The following is a 13369-nucleotide window of genomic DNA, read 5'->3' on the forward strand; positions in this document are numbered from 1 at the left end:
TAATTTATAGATGTCTAGTAAATGCTTTGTGCATGTTAGCTCAGTTAAGTTCAGTTACAAAGGCAAAAGACTAATAGTTGAAATCAACAAGAAGTGCTGGTAACCCACCCATTCCTCTAATGCCCAAAATCTGCATTTCCTGCATCGCTTCTTTCTGGCTGCTTTCAAGATTTTTCTCTCTGTTCTTAGTTTTCAGAAGGTTGACTATGATGTGTCTTGGCATGAATATGTTTGGGTCCTGTTTGGGGTTTGCTCAGCTTCTTAAACCTGTAGGTTTATGTCTTTTCCCAAATTTAGGTAATTTTCAGCCATTATTTTTTCAAATACTCTTTCAGCCCCATCCCCTTTCTCCTTTCCTTTTGGGACTCCAGTGACCCAGTTGTTGGATCTTCTGTTGCAGTCTCACTTGTCCCTAAGGCTTTTTATCTTTTCAGTCTTTTTTCTCTGTTGTTCAGACTGGGTAATTTCTTGTGTTCTATCCTCAAGTTCACTGATTGTGCCCATGTATGTTTTAGTTTTAATTTTCCATTTGATTTTCTTTGTAGCTTCTATTTCTTTGATGAGCCTTGCTACTCTTTCATTTGTGAAGCATGTTCGTAATTGTTCATTGAACTTTTATGATGGCTGCTTCAAAATCCTTGTCATAATTTAACATCTGTGTCATTTCAATATTGGCATCTGTTGATTGTCTTGTCTCATTCAAGTTGAGATCTTCCTTGGAATGATTTTCCATTAATACCCAGACATTTTGGGTATCATATTAAAAAGACTGGCTCATCTTAAAAGGTTGTATTTTAGCAGGCCTTCTCTGACAATGCTGCCTCAGGGCAAGGGAGGTTGTTGCCTCCTTACTGCCAGATACAGGTAGATGTGCAGGGACACCTCATAATTGTTCCCCACGTGCCCTCCAGTGACCCCAAAGGTGGGATCCAAACTTCCTACATGGCCTCCACTGGCCCATGGCCATTGGCATTTCTGGGTTGCCAGCTTCAGAGTACCTAGTACCTAGTCAGAGATCTATGAGGAAAAAGAAAATCCAGAAAATTCACTACTATGTCTTTCTTCTGGTCCTGAGTTCCTAGCTGACCTGCCTTCTTTCCACCTTTCAGAATCTTATTGATTGATTGATTGATTGATTGATCATAACCTGAGTTGAAACTAAGAATCAGTCCCCAACCAACTGAGCCACCCAGGTGCCCTTCCTTTCAGAATCTTCTTATGTTTGTTTTATACATAATGTCCAGGGTTTTCAGCTGTAAATATTTAGTGAAAGAAATAGGAGAAAGGATGTCTACTCCCATCTTCCTGGAAGCAGAAGTCTCCTCAGTGCATATTTAAAGAGTGAATTTTCTAGAGAAAAAATGCCAGGTAAAGGATTGATTCAGGATATTTCACTTAACAGACCTTTGTCCTGTGATCCATGTCTGCCCTCTCCTCTTCACCCATCCATCATATTATTTATTTCTGTCTTTACTCAATAAGCTCAATTAAGGAATATGACTAACAATGAAGAATGCAGGAGTGCAGATGAAGTTTGAAGAAAGTGAGCTGTATCCATATTTTGTCTCAGCAACAAGAGTGTAAGGACAGCTTCTTTAAAAACTGATCTGATACCAAATGTACCAACTGTGAAGGAACCAGCTAGATCCAGGAAATCTCAAAAGCTAAACATCATGTGCACCTTCACCCTCTTAGGCTTTCCAAGCTCTGCAAAAGCTTGTCAAATGCCATTTCCAACTTTGGATAAAGGAACGATGATGTAGCTATACAGCCTGAAGAACATAATGAAGGGAGAAGAATTCTCTATGTACAAACCATCTCCCTCCCAAAGACTCAAATACTCTCTTTGTGGTATCACAATAGAAGTGAAGAAAGAGCCTAACCTCTGAAATCCAACAGATGTAGATAACCAGCCTCCACCACTTAAAATTTGATCTTGGGCAAGTCACTTCTTTTAAATTTCTGTCTCCCTATTTGTTAAATGGTGATAATAACAGTACCTACCTCATAGATAAATGAGGAATCCATGAAATATTAAGTGCAAAAGGCTTGGCAGGCTTAAGGTCATTATTACTGGTATTTGGAGATATTTTCTAGACACGGGGGAAAATACTTAATAAGCATTAATTTTGTACTTATATATTACACAAATCTCATATTAAATAGTCACTGTATTTTAATTTTGACATTTTCCCTGAGTATTTGTTTTCTTTATCATAATCTTTCTTCTACCATTGTAGGCTTACAAACTGATAAAACTCAAAGACGTGTGAATAAAAGAAAATTTGGCTTCCCTAAATCTTCCCCAAATTTTGAAGGGAAGGAAAGAAAAGAATTGATTCTGTTTTAGTAATTCCCAATGTGTTGACCATAGGTCTTTACTAATTGACACAAAAGCTTAGCAGTAACTGCTTCGTCGTTTAAGGAGATACAAGGAATTTGATTCTGCTTGTTCAGGAAAATAGCAGATCGGGTCTATATTCCACTAGGAAAAGTGCTCTGACAATTCTCATCTCCTTAGAAGTTATCAAGATATAAGCAACATAAAATTTGTTAAATGTTTGTGTCCTGTAGGGAGTGGAGAGGGAGCCCTTATTTAGACTTATTGATCCCAGACAGAATTTTTATTCTTAGGTGAGAACAGGGCCAAGTCAATAAATATGTGTATAGAATAGCATGTTTCAAATTTTCTAATTTTTAATAATATCATTTTTCTAAATCATTTCTGTGATTAAATAATAGACATCTAATAACTAAATGCAAAAGGCAGAAAACCAGAAAAATGTGATTGCTGCAAAATACTAAAATGTGGTCTGATTTTCCATTGATTTGTAATATAAGAGCAACAATACCCTCTCACATGTTTCCACTGAGTCCATTATATATGGGTGATTAAAATTTTGAAAATATTAGTTGGCACTTGATAATCTGAAATGAAATTATGAAATTTTATATACAAGAGGGTTAATTATTTTTAAAGGGCTAATCATGTAGCACTTTGTTAAACATTGGGATTATAAATATCGTATTTCTCAATATTAATCAAGATAATTATGCTCTGGATAAATGTGCATAAATCACTTAACAAAAGAATTTAAAAGCAGGCATGATCACCAAGAACAGAAAGTATACCATATTCTATTTCAGATGATTTGTCAGAACAACCCTCTCATTTTACCACAAAAATTACCAGGGCATTTCGATAGCAACATAAAACAATTTTATGGGTCCTGTGATGGCATATGCCCACTCTCACTTGTTTAATCAACATTTTTCAAGACATCATCACTGCAATTTAGAGAGAAAAAAAATAACTAACAGGCAGTTGTCCTTGAGCCAATAATTTAACCTACACAATTTCTTCAGTAATGTCTAAAAGATTTCCTAGTGATAGAATTTTGTGGTTCCATAAAAGGAGTTTTACTAATTTCAAAACTAATAAAGTCTAATGTGTTAAAAAAAAATTGTAATTACCCATTTTCATTCGACAGCCTGAGGAGCTGATTTCCTCTTCGAACTCCTCACTAAAAACTGTAGTCTAGTCATTTGGTACATTTTTGGATTTCAATTGACTGAAGCGGGGGCAGCTCATTTTCTGTACTGAACGAGTATGATTAGGGATTGTCTCAAGAAGGAAGAATAAAAACAAACCGTAGCCCTGCCACTCCCACTCACAGCAAACATCCCACACACTAATTGATGTCGGCCTGACAGTATCCAGAAAGAAGCAACCTTGCAGTTTATTGAGCTCAGTCTTTTCTGGCACTACCGATGGGACTCCGCTAACAGGCACCATCTTCCCGGTGACCAAGACAAAGAGTTGAGAGCATGCATAGCACCCTCCTCTCCTTCATACTGCACCTCCAAGCCATGCCTAGGTCTTACAGAATCCATCTCCAAGTTGTGCCTAGGATTCACCCACTTCGCTCCATCCTCATGGCTCCTACCCAACTTCAGACCACCATCATATTGTGGAGGAGATCCACAGCAGCACTCTAGCTGGTCTTCTGACCTCCCATCTTAACCCTCTGTGATCTTTTCTCAACACGACAACCAGGTCCCCTATTTCTCCAGTCTAATCTCTGTCCATGACCCTCAACCTTCCTTACACTCCAGCTTTCAGGCATACGGTTTTTCACTTCCTAGAAAGCACCATGTGTGTTCCCTCTCTCTCTCTCATTTTCCCTACTTCCTCTGCTTTCTACATCTACATGTTCCTTCCTCTGCCTCTAGTTTTCTCAAGTTCTCCTTCCTAGCACTTCTTTAGAACGTCTTCCCTGACCCTTCCTATCTGAAATATATATTCCACTGTGTGCTTGCCAGCATTCTTTACATCTCCTATCAGGCACATACCACTCTGGATTTGAATCTCTGCTTATTTTTGTCTCAACCAATCCCAACCTGGGATGTCAGGTTTCTAAGCTCTGTGAGGACGGACTGGATTACTAATTCACTATTATATTTCTGGCTTCTAGCACAATGCCTGGCATATAGAAATTACTGCTCACTCAGTCTTTTATAGAATGAATATGTGATACAAAATTAACATAGCAAAGGGATGCCCCAGCCGAGGATACACAGTAGATCACTGAGCCTGTATGTGCCCTTCCTGTCCTCAGTACAGCTCTACCAACCTTTCAGATTTTCCATGGGTAGGTCTGAGATTCAAGGCAAGATTTTACCATTTTCTTGGACATCTAAATAATAATTGTGGAACATGATTTTAATAAGTATTAACATATAATCTAGTTGGGTAATTACATACACTATTTCTAAAAACTTGCATTGGAAGATCTTCTCCTTCATCTCCTTCTCATTCTCTTACTCATTCTATCCTCCAGCAACACCAGACTCACTGAATTACCAAAATCAAATGCCTTGCCATATTTCTATGCTCATCCTTCATTTGCTTTGTAAATGTCATCTCGTCCAAGAAGCCTTTCCCCAAAGAAGTTAATAATATCCATCCTCCAGAATCTGCAGTGCATTGTTTATACCTATATTAATGTATTTCATGAAGCCTTGTTTTATGGTTATTTAGGTATTTATTATCCCTTTTACATCACCACCCCCACTAGTCTTTCCCTTCCATCCACCTCTACCCCATCACCTGTATCTTAATCTTAAAATCAAGATTGTGTCTTTTTATTAGTGTAAGTACTCGCACACTCTGTCCGCGTTGTTAGATGTTTCAGTGGACACTTGTTTCTTTATTTGTGTATTGAATTTAGTTCCTAAAAACTCCTGAAGAACAGATTAAAATAGCACTGAATAAACAGATCTATATGCTGACAGAGATATAATACTGAAGCTAATATTATTGCTTTTTAATAGCACTACAGGTTGGGAGTTTTCCTTTTACACACAAATGTGTGAACTCTATCTTTCGGAAAGCAGTTGGCAATTCATATTTACTCTAAATGTCATCCTTTGAAAAATATCCACTGTGAAGTAATCACAAGACAGCTGTCAACATATTGTAGTTCTTAGATGATGCTATAGGTGATGTCAGGCGACAGGTGATGTTAGATGACAGGTGACGTCAAAGCCTACATTTCATTCAGGTGAGAACGTTTTATCAGAAAAAAAATTAAGAAGAGGAGAAAAGATACCTGGAGCCACCAGTCCTTCTACATTTCTAAAGATAACTCTCAAATAAAGAGCCCCAAATAGAATTCCACTTCTCATCCTTAGTCATGGTGAATGGACTATCATGGAGCCACTTCATAATTCCACCCTGCTGTCCTATTGGATCTTTCACTCAAGTGTTATGACTTTCTACTTCTGAAGAGTAAATCAGTTCAGTACCCAGGTCTGACTGAAGTACAAAGAAGCAGTAAAAGTCTTTTTTTTTCATATCCACTTGTTCATCCAAATATTTGGGCCTCTGTAAAATAATTCTCTTAGGAAAATGTAGACTTAATTTTATAGATGCTGCCATTACTCAAAGCATATTTGGTACTCATATTTGGCCTGTGACATGCTCCTTCAGATACTCCCAATGAAGGGAAGACTTTGTCATTGAACTTTTGGTTTTGGAAATGAATCAGAAGTAAATGAGAGCTGAGGCCTGTGTGCGAATAAGGTAGGTGACCAGGAAAAAACCACTTGGTGAACTAATTCTCAAATTGTATGAGAGCTTTGTAGTCTCACATTTTACAGATGAAGACACTAAGGCTTGGAGTGGTTTGATAAATGAATTGACAAGTGACTCCAAAGTAACAAAAAATTTTTTTCTGCAACTCATAAACCAAAATAACTGGTTATTCCACTGTGTGATATACTATTTTTTGACTAAAGAAATTATGAAATAACATTGAATAATGATATAACATAATAACAAAATGACCCATACCTTACCTGCCCTCAGTAAAACTACTTTCACTTTTGCATGTCACCTTCCACATGCATGAATTTAACAAACCTAGAATAGGGCATACATACCATTTTGTTTTCCAGTTTTTTATTTAACATTTAAGTATTTCATGGATATTTTAACAACCAAATAATATTCCATCCCATAGACTTGCCATCACTTATTTAAAATCTATTCATTTACTAATGCTGGACCTATCAATGGCTTCCAACACCTTGCCATTATTGATAACATAATACTGTAAAAAGCAAAATAAGTCATTCTTACCAAGTGCCAAATAAATATTCCTATCATACGTTTCCAACATAGAAATTAATTTTTAAATATTAATTTTAGATCATAATTCAGCAGACACAGATATGTACACAAATATATTTATGAAGTGTCTGTCATCCTGATCCTCTAAAGAAGCCATGTTTTCAAACTGGAGGACAATTAAGGTTACTATATAGTACTGCGCTAGAAATGCTTGGCGTCTAGGATTATAAAAGACTTTTGAAATCTAGATGTAGAAAGGAAGGTTTCTTTTTTTTAAAGATTTTATTTATTTATCTGACAGAGAGAGAGAGCACAAGCAGGGGGAGCTGCAGGCAGAGGGAGAGGAAGAAGCAGGCTCCCCACTGAGCAGGGAGCCTGACAAGGGGGGGCGGGGGGCTCATAGGGCTCAATCCAAGGGTCCCAGGATCATGACCTGAGCCGAAAGCAGACACTTAACAAACTGAGCCACCCAGGAAGGTTTCTATCCAGGGAAAGAAGATGACAAATCTCTTACTAGAGAAAAGGCCCAGAGTCACTCTGCACATTTATGATAAGCAGTCTATAAATGTGAAAAGAAAAATCTTGAATATTCATTTTCAAAATTATTCTTATGGTTTTCATAATTGAAAGTAAAGATTACTTGTCCAATGATCCCTGCATTTATTATTATTAGTGGTCAGTAATAATGATAGCTATCAAGAAATATTAATTTAATTATTATTGAAATAATAAGCACCAAACCACATAGTGAAGTGTTTCTTTCCTCAGTGCTGTTGCTACATGACAGAAGTTTATGAAAACACAGCTCTGAAATGTTGTGTGATATAGTGAAAAGAATACTGAACAAGAAGTCAAAGAGATAAGGATCCTAGTTCTGGCTACACAACAAACAGGTTATGGGCACTGGGCAAATCACTTACAAGTTAACCTCGGCCTCATTTTCTCAATCTGTAAAGGAAAATACAAATGAGTAGAAATGATCTACCTAAGACACCTATTCCACTGACAGGAACTTCGAAAAAGAATTCCTCTTTGATGAAGGATGTGCAAGGTAAAGTAAGGCCTTGCTAAACAGGTTACCCAGAAGTAGAGCCAGCCTTGAAAAAAAGGCAGAAGTAGGTCCTTGATAGATGACATGATTTAAGGAAAGCCAGCAGGAAACACCCAAAAACCAATGCCTATGTGTTATACACTCTTCAGTATTTTTGTGATATCTGCAATTCTACTGTTAATGGTGCCTCTTCTAGGTCTTGAAGCCTTCCTCTATTGAATGTTAATATGACTTGGAGTCTGCACCTTAAATTAAAAATGAGAACCTCCAAAAGGAACTCCAAATTGGGATTAGACTCTTGAGATTGGGAGTAGGTAGAGGATGATGGATAAAATTTCCTGGGGAGAGGACAAGGGTGATCAATGCCCCCAAATACATAGACAGTTAAACTGTGTGACCGGGGTTTGGCCCTGCTTACAACAATGTTTAATTGGGGGGGGGGCACCTGGGTGGCACAGTTGGTTGGGCCTACATATTTGTAGGTTGACTTAAGGACTCTATCCACAAAATAACCCAAATGGTTTAAATAACAAAATAAAGGATTTTATAGGAAAAAATATAATCTACTTTGGTAGCCTGACAAAAACCAAATAGAATCAAAATAAAATTCAAATTAGTAGCATTACCATAAAAATATAAAATCAAAGCGAGGGAAGAGCACTGTATGATTTTATACCATGATGGCTGTTGCAAATTTGTTTGTATATTTTATTTTTCTATATAATATTGACATAAAATGGTTGCTATAGTGGTTTTTTTAAGTGAATGGCAGAACTCCTATTGCAAAGAAGAGGTTCCCTTCCCACCTTGGGCTTGATAAGAGAGCCTACACCTCGGTGTACTCAATGACACCCCCTGGGGGTGCAGTCGGTTGGGTGTCTGACTCTCGGCTTCTGCTCAGGTCATGATCTTAGGATGGTAACATCAAACCCCACGTGGGGCTCTGGGCCTCACTAGAGTATGCTTGAAATTCTCTCTCTCTCCCCGTCTCCCTCTGCCCCTCCTCCCACTCACACTCTCCCCCACCCCTGCTCTCTCCCTCTCAAATAAATAAATAAAATCTTTTAAAAAAATAAAAGAAGGCAGAAAGGAAGAAAGGGAGGAAGGAAATTACTCTATTTAAGGGAACCCATAGTTATTTTAAAGACCTTCTACAGCAATGAAGAATTGTATGGATAAAATGAATTTTCATTTATGTTTTTATTTTTAATAAAAGCAAGAAAAGAAAGATGCATACTTGGTCCAATTAGGAGCCTATTGCATTGGTTTTGGGAAGAGAGGTTAATTGTTTTGTCAGGGAAGCAGCCAACAGGCGAGGGGCTGAGAATAGTTGGATTGTTTTCATCCTACCGCTCTGCTATTCCTTTACTATCTTCTTAACTGGTTTCTCTTGCTCTTCTGATGCCTTAATGTTCATTCATTCTTCAAGTCTCAGATGTTGGCCTTCTCATACCCTTTCTTAGAGAATCCCTCTGTTTCCATTCCACCTCCATCAGTGTGGCCCCCGGGCTTCCATTATGAGCAGACAACTCCCAGATGGCTGGCCCTGACTTTTCACGTTCCAATTCAAGACCGACTAGCACTTATAAATGATGCCATATGAATGGCTGTCACCTCATGTTCCTTTGCTAAAATTAAACTTAACTTCCTGTCAAAACTGAATGCCTTGTCTGATTTCTCTTTGCGCGTGTGTGTATGTGCATGCATGCGTCTGTGAGTGTATGTGTGTGTGCGCCAGCCAAGCTTAAATTTGCTCTATTCCCATAACCAGGCAATAATGCTGACCTCCCTTGCTTCTTTCTCAACACAGTTCTTTCTATTGACTGTTCTATCACTCTAGTACTCACGCCTGGACTTATTTCTCACAAATTCAAATATTTTAGAATTGCAAGTCTCTGGCTTTCATCAGCCTGTCAAGGAGAAAAAAAATGGGAGTGGGGGTATGAACCAAATCAGGGTTTTTCACCTATGTTAATTAGACCCCTAGGCTCCACAGAGCTTCCTTGGCAGCTGCCAAATCAGACAATAAAAGACCAATAGAGTATGGCTCCAGCCCCCAGGCCCACTTTTCCCACAGCAGCTCCACCATTATCTGTTTCATATGTGACTTCAAGTATGATCTCATCTGAAAAAAAACTTGTAACATTACCTTAAGAAAAATAAGTTTGAAAACCACTGTTAGGTGACTTTTTAAGGTCCTCAACTCTAAAATTCAAATCCTATGGAATCTGGTAATGTAATTATTAAGATAGTATGAAAGAAAGTCCTCGTTAGGCTTCTCCTTCTGTGCATCTTTAGATCAATTTTGGCTCTGGCAACCTGAAGAATTTGAATGAATTTAGGGTAAAAATGCAGGAATTATTGTGAGTTTCCCAACAGTCCGCAGGATGATTTAGTAAGCCTCTGTAAGTCCACAGCATCTGTGATAAAGTAGGGGCACATCCCGAAGACCGCACTTTCTGAAGTCCTTAGGATCCCCACCTTCTTCCCAAACTGAAGCACATCATGATGATATGCTTTCCAGCCCACCTGTATTTCATCTGCACACAAAAAGGAGTTTCTGGGCTCCAGGTTCATGGAGATTTGATAGTTTTGGCTTTTTCTTTCTGTTTCATGTCCCTTTGCAACAGTAAATAAATAAACAAATAGCATTTAACAAGTGTTGCCCTGGAGCGTGAAACCGGCTGGTTTGGCGTCAAGGTGCAGGAGGCGAAATGCTGTAAGTGGGTTCTGTGATTGAGGTCTAGAAAGTAGCAGCTGAGCAAACCGTGCGTGCGCAGGGCTGGGGGTAGGGGGTGACTGCCGCAGAGCCACGCTTCACACGCAAGGCAGCGAAGACTTCGTCCAGGCTTCAAGTCTTGGCGATCGGTTTTTCTATTCAAGTCTGCTCACCAGCCTGACATTTGCGCACCTGATTAACTCTGAGTATAAGAATTCACCTCATACTCAGAGAGACCTCATACTCAGAGACTTACCAGTCTTATCTCTACAGAAAGGCTTTAGGCCTAATGGATCGGACCTGGTTTGGGCACTGAACGTGTGGCTAGTCTGAATTGAGATGCCCGTAAGTAATGCAAAATAGACACTGGATTTTGAAGACCTAGTGAGAAAAAACATGTAAAATGTCTTCTTAATACTTTTGTATTGATTATATGTTGACTCACATTTTGGAAATCATTTGGCTATATTGGTTTAAATAAAATACATTATTAAAATTAGTTTTACTTGTTTCTTTTTACTCATATTTTGGCTACTGGAAAATTTTAAATTATATATGTGGCTCACATTAACTATCTATGGAAAGACTGGTTTAGACTCTAAAGGAACTGTGATATACTGAGAGTGCATAAGACCTAGTGACAAAAAAAAATCTAAATCAAGTTTCTGATTTTACGGCTTCTTGAGGTAAGTCACTTAAGCACAAATCCCAGCTTTTTCATTGACCTTGGGCAAGTTAATTAGATCTCTCTGTGCCCCAAGGTTTTTCATCAGTAAAATGAATCATGCAACCTATCTTATGAGGTTTTGTGAAAATCAAATAAATTAATAAATGCAAAGAACAACTGTCACATTATAAGCACCATAAACTATGAATTATTCATATCTCTAAACTTGTTTTTTTATTACACTAAAAGAAGGATAGATACTTCATAGGATGAAGTTAGGATATACTCTAATATATTTAAAATTAATTTATAAATCATAAAAACTAGGTAAATGTTAGTAACAGTTCAGTTCTAAAAGTCGTTAAATCTCGGCAACCCTGATGGTCATTACAAAGTTTCAGTCCTCCAAGTTAAATATGAGTACAGCATTCATACTCCTTCATCCTAAAGTGTCAGTAGGTTGGCCTACTGTGCATATTTTTGTATCCTATCACAGACTATGCTGAGAATGACTTTTTAGTAAAACATCAGAAGAGCGTAGGATTGATGCCAACCTTACTCTCAAAGTCATGTTTATACATATATACTGGGGCATTTAAATTGCTCTCTCAATAATTTTGATACTGCATAGTTTTTAAGTTGACTTTTTGGGCTTTCCGGAACATATTGTATGTTAGAAGTATTTGAACATACTGTAAGAAAAGATTTCAACCACAATATATGGTGCAACTCCTGAGGGTAAGGAAGAGATTGTTCTTTAATTTCTTTTCAAAATAGCATGCATACTTGGAGATTTATCAGAATAACAGATGTAAAAGAAGAAGTGATTCTTAGGATAATTTTTTCAATGAAAATCTTTATTCATTTATTTCACTAATAGTTGCTAAGTGGCTATTACCTGCCGGGCACTATTCTAGGTACCAGGGACATAAAGATAATTAACATAGACAGAAATCTTGCCTTCATGAGGCTGTTCAGGATCAAAATTATTAAGAGAGCAAGTTAAATATCAAACATATGCGTATATACCCAAGTTAGATGGTTATGTTGGTAGGCATCAATCCAGAGCTTTTTTGACTTTTTACTAAAACACCATTTTGAACTTAGTCTGTGAGTAGGATCAAAAATTCAGTCCATCTCTTTGCTAAATGTCAGTGTATGCATGATCTTCTGTAGTAAAGACTCATTATGAAACCCCAGCAAGAATCTCACCTATTCAATGCCAGATGGCACAAAAACAAACCATTTATAGAGTGGATTACAAGTAGGCTATATACAAAAATGCTGTCTCCACATGATTCCTAGTCTTTCAACCAAGTGCCAAGGATTTATGTGCTTAATTCCCATTAGAATTTACGAGAATTAACAATGCATGAATGAAAAAAATATATATATCCTTAACTGAAAAGTGAAAATCTTGAAGACCGCCCCCCCAAGATAAAAGTTCAAATTTTGCATGCATTTTTGATAAGAGCCTTTTAAAATTAAATTTTAGAACCGTTGAGGTTGTAAGTGGGGAGCAGATTAAGCATGTGCTGACTTGGCTTCACAGAGGCTGAATTTTGGAAAGGCTGCATGGTGCAGTGGAAACACTCCCTGGTCTAGGAGTCCACAGACCAATTGGGTTTTAGTCTCTAGCTCAAGAACTTAAAACTTTCTGGGTACAGAAGGACCAATGTATGTGAAAGTGTTTTATATAATGCTAAGCAGTAAATACTCCTGTACCTGCATACAAGACATACTTGAACAAGTAAATACCTCATTGATAGAGAATTTTAAATTTTATATGATAGAGTTATTGTTTTTAATTAACTGATCAGATATACTAGGAAAGAAATGCAAGAAACCCATGATCCCCTCGGAAGAAAAACCTGGAGCTTAAAAAGAGCTGTGATTGTCAAGGGATTTAATAAAAGCAGAACAAAATGACAGCAGTCATAGACCTACACACCACAACCCCATAGTGACTAGAGGACACACTACACTACATTAAGACTGCCAGAAATTTTTGTGTTAAGAATTATCACAGGAAGATAAATTATTTACTTGGAGGCTTATCACTGGTGTTTATCCCTCCAGCTTACCCAGACAACCGCTTGCCCAAACAACTAGCAACTAGTTCTGAAAATGTTAGAATCATACCTCTATTCTACAGTTTTAATTGGGACTAAGTGATATGAGACCCACAGCCAAAAAGTATTTCAAATATTGGAACTCTTGGCATTGGGCCACTTCCACATCTACCTCTTAAGCCTGTTCACCTGCCCATCTCTATGCAGCCCAGTGACATTCCAAGAG

Source organism: Phoca vitulina, unplaced genomic scaffold (assembly GCF_004348235.1).
Source record: "Phoca vitulina isolate PV1807 unplaced genomic scaffold, GSC_HSeal_1.0 scaffold4, whole genome shotgun sequence".
Classification (NCBI taxonomy): Eukaryota; Metazoa; Chordata; class Mammalia; order Carnivora; family Phocidae; genus Phoca; species Phoca vitulina.